Below are 4647 nucleotides of genomic sequence, written 5' to 3' on the forward strand. Positions count from 1 at the left end.
TATTGTGGGACATCTAGGTTGTTTCCAGCTTCTGGATATCACAAATAAGGTCACTATGAACATGTTGGGACACATGCCCCTGTGGCATGGTAGGGCATCTTTTGGATATATATGTGGGCCCTATTTTTATGGTGTGTAGCTGAACCTTCTGGTTCCTCTGAACCTTCCTCCTCCTCCTCCTTTTCTTCCTCCTCCTCCTCCTCCTCCTCTCTTTCTTCTTCCTCCTCTTCCTTCTGCTCCTCCTCCTCCTCCTCCTCCTCCTCCTCCTCCTCCTCCTCCTCCTCTTCCTCTTCCTTCTGCTCCTCCTCAGGACTCCCCAAACTCTGCATCACTTCTAGGCCTTTTGGCTATGATCAAGTATAGTGACTGTTCTTTACTAATTTTTTATTGGTTATTTTATTTATTTAAATTTCAAATGTTATACCCCTTCCCGGTTTTCCCTCTGCAAACCCTCCATCCTATTCCCCCTCCCCCTGCATTTATAAGGGTGATCCACCACCCACTCATCCACTCCCACCTCCCCAACCTGGCATTCCCCTACACTAGGACATCAAGCCTTTACAGGACCAAGGACCTCCTGCCCCATTGATGCCAGATAAGGGAGCTCTGCAGAAGGGGGGCAGTCTGGTTGGTTGATTTTGTTGTTTTTCTTACGGACTCTTTACTAATTCTTTAAAATAAAATTTAGGTTTTTGATTTGAGTGCTTTCTGCCTTTACAGCATTTTAAAAGGCTTATTATTATTAATTGTGTGTGTATGATTATATGCTACCTGTATACATTCTCATAGAGGTCAGAGGAGGGTATCAGATCTCCTGAAATTGGACTTATAGAGGTTAGGGGCAGTTGTGAGCCACCAGACATGGGTGCTGGGAACTGAACTCGGGTCCTCTGGAAGAGAAGCACGTGTTGTTAGCCATTAGTGAATCTCTGTCACCTCTTGTTGTCTCAAACACTGTGTCATTATTTGTGATTGATGGAACATATGAATGTCACAGTACACGTGGAAATCAGAGGACAGCTTGTAGAAGTCTGACTTCTCCTTCCACCATGTGGGCCACAGATGATGGAGTTCACAATCCCCAGGCTTTGCAGCAAGTGCTATTACCAGCTGAGCCCTTGCCTCATCTGCTCTTTCGGATTTTCAATACAGATATTTATTTGTAAGTAAAATTCCCTCTAAATGATGTCTACTGGTACCTGAAAGCATTGGTCAGTTTTGTTTGTTTGTATTTATTTACTTTAAAGAGACAACTTACTACTATTTTTCTTTTCTCATTAAAAAAATAGTTCTTGAGAATTTAGTCTAATGTATTTTCATCATATTAATTCCCCTCCTCCCCACTCATCCCAGAGTTGGAAGTCTTTTGAGAGCCTTTTATTCCTCAATCTTTTATCTCAGTTGCAGTTTAAAAATTGGAGTTTTAATTAAGACACTTTTCCCATTAACTATATGTGACGTTTCACTTTTTCATCTATGTGAAAAGTAGAATTTTTTTCTTTTAGATTGTTTAAAAATACTTTTAAATTAATGTATAAAATAATGGATTTCATTGTGGCATTTCACACATATATGTTGTTATACTTTGATTTTATTCCTCTCCTATTGTGCTCCCAGATGTCTCCGAAGCCTCTCCTGTTGTGTGCCTTCTCCCTTCAAATAGCACCATCTTTTTCTTGTTTAAAATACTTTGAGTTTACAAACAAGAATGTTTTGAGTAACATATTTTGTCGAGGTTCAGAGTCTTCAATGGTGAGGGGGAGAGAAAAACATCATTTTAGTTCCTATATGATGCTGAACATGGTGACAGTAGGGAAGAATGCTGAGCTAGAAGGATCACTACATCAAAACCATCCTGGACTACACAGTGATTACAAGGCTAACCTGGGTTGTATAGCAAGACCCTGTCTCCAGACTAAGAAATCTGCTTCTCAATCATTTCATTCTATTTACTATTAGACCTTTTACTTAAACTTCATTAGATAGGAAACATGATTAAAATAACTTTCCCAAGGAAGAAAAGTGAGTGAAGAAATTGTTTATGTCCACTCAACTCCAACATATAAAAGGCTCAACTATTAGTTTCTACAGTGTTAAGAATCTGAACCAAAGCTTTTGAAGATGAACTGTTCATCTAATATTCTTGTCACACTCCCACAAAAAAATCTGGCTGGCTTGTGAAACAAGCTGTATTTGAGTGACATGGGCTATATGTATTGTGGCTAATATGCTTAGTTGTGACTTACAAGCCCCAAAACTTTTGGTCTTCCTAGGATGAGCATAAACTTAATATAAGGAGGAAAAGACAAGAGCACAAAAACAAGCTCATTCACATGTTTTCTAATTCACTGGAGAAAAGATGAAAACAGCAAAGACAGAGTCCAAAATAGTGTTTAAAGGCTGGGAGCACACATGGTCCCTGAAAATGAGATACACAATGCAAAATGTTGAAAAATTTCTCAGAGGTTGCTAGTTTTATAATATAGAAGGAATTATAAGCCTCTCACTTTTTTTTCTGGTGACACTTAAGAATCTGCCTTCCATTTTAATATTTCCTTGGTCCCTTTGTTAGTTGAAATGCTAATCCAGAGGGCTGCCAGTGACATAGAAGACCCTTTACTAGATATTCTGAGATTGTAAACTCAAGGAGGTGATTGCTTCTAGTTTAGTTGTATGAACCCAAATGCTTAGTATTAAGTAAAGTCAGTGGTTTCCTCCTAAATTCTCAAGACTTTGTGTAAGTTTACCCCATTTACATAGCACAGCACTGTATGTTGCTGAAAAATTTCAATGTAGCATGCAACAGTGGTTCCTAATTGCTTTAGCATTTATTATGCACAAGAGACAGGAGGCAAGTTGTCTCATTTTATACAGCTCAGTTGCATTCCTTATCTCTGAAGTACACTTAAGCAGCAAGCTGGGACTTAAGGTAGCTGCGTGGAAGCCAGCATCTATTAACATGCATATCTTAGAGGGAAAAGGAATTGGATTTTCTAAAACAGAATACAGCCCAACCTCATTCCATGCATTAATTTTGCATAATTTCACTTTTGCACATTTTATAAATGAGGGGCCATGTTCTGACTTACCCACATACATTCTCATGCTCGCATTTATTTTCAGGTTATGACTTATGTCAGCTTTGTTTGCAAAACATTTCTTAAGAGCATTTTGGTGCATTTCCAAGATGTCTTTTGAGGTCAATTAGCACCTATTAATGTTTTTCTAAACAGTCACTGGATGTGATTAACCAGTGTGTACTTAGCCATCTTTTATCTGACAAGTGTTCTGTAAGGTTTTATGTTTTAAAGAAACAGTACCCATTTTCCTGAAAATGACATGTTTTGTTATGTTTTATAGCTGAGTAAAACTCCATCGCGTAAACATATCCCATGTTCTTTATTCGATGCTCTATTAATTGACACCTGGGCTGACTCCATAACTTGGCAGTGTGAATAGGATGTGAAAGTAGAAGGAAAATTATCTGGAGGGATGAATAAGAATAAAAGGCGGGTGGGGGAAATAGGGTGAGGTGAATAGGGTCAAGGTACATGATACACATGTATGGTAACACCTTTTAAAAGCCCATCACTACATCCAAGGAATGTATGTCCACCAATTTTTATATTAAAAATGCAAGAACCTTTTGACATCTTGCAAAAACTATTTGGTTATCACACATGAGGCAAGAAGAGTGTGGAAGTTGAACTTTTATGCACTCTTATATACAGGTGCTTCATGCAACCGAGTTGTGCTGATTGTCAGCACTCTGTCCCTACTGTTTTGGAACTTCAAGTTGTTAAGAATTAACCCCTAAGTGGGAATACAATGGTCATGTAGGCTGAAAAGCACCAGTGTGTACGTTTGTCTTTAAAAGTCCATTGGAGATGAAATATATATGTATATATGTGTATATGTGTATATGTGTATATGTATATATATATATATATACATATATATATATATATATATGATTGTATGTGTATAGTCTTCTGAAATGAAGATCATATAAATATATGCACACAATGTATATACAATATGTAAATTAGTATTTATACACGAAATTAGAGTTAACTAAAATTGTTACTGAGTCTATAACGATGAAGGTACTTTATCTCTTTCCATTGTAATATTCTTTCATATATATCATCTGAGCTGTACCCAGAAAGCACAAGCTGAACAATCAACTTAACGGTCTGCTCATGGATTTGAGACATGCCTTTTTACCCTGTGACCCATTTGATCTGTGTGCACCCACTGGTCCCAGATGAAAGACCAAATAGGTAAAGGGGTAACCATTTTTTAATGTTTCTGAAAGTCCATAAATTCCAATAAGGCTGACATAATTTATAAATGAATCCATGATATACAATATGGCCTTCCTTTTATAGCCCATCAGTGTGAAAACGCTACTTATCTGTTGGTATATTTTTCATATACTAATATTTTCTTGTTCCATGGCTAACAATAAGGCAATGAAAGGGAAGTCCTCCAAAGGAAAGTGTCAAGTGAAGGAGATAAAGCTGAATTATAAACCACTACTTCAGCCTCCTAGGGTAGATTATTAGTAGTAGTCACCCATTGTTAAGATCTCCATGAAAACTCTGGGCAGTCATTTGTAGATTGTTTTAAGCTAGTATCACCTTT

The 4647-nt window shown here is 37.5% G+C and overlaps 1 pseudogene; it reads left to right on the top strand.

The window, feature by feature from the left end:
• Window positions 1-327: 327 nt before the first annotated feature.
• On the top strand, window positions 328-455 carry LOC114621265 (annotated as a pseudogene).
• Window positions 456-4647: the final 4192 nt, after the last annotated feature.

The sequence above is a fragment of the Grammomys surdaster genome, unplaced genomic scaffold, assembly GCF_004785775.1.
Source record: "Grammomys surdaster isolate TR1022 unplaced genomic scaffold, NIH_TR_1.0 173, whole genome shotgun sequence".
NCBI lineage: Eukaryota > Metazoa > Chordata > Mammalia > Rodentia > Muridae > Grammomys > Grammomys surdaster.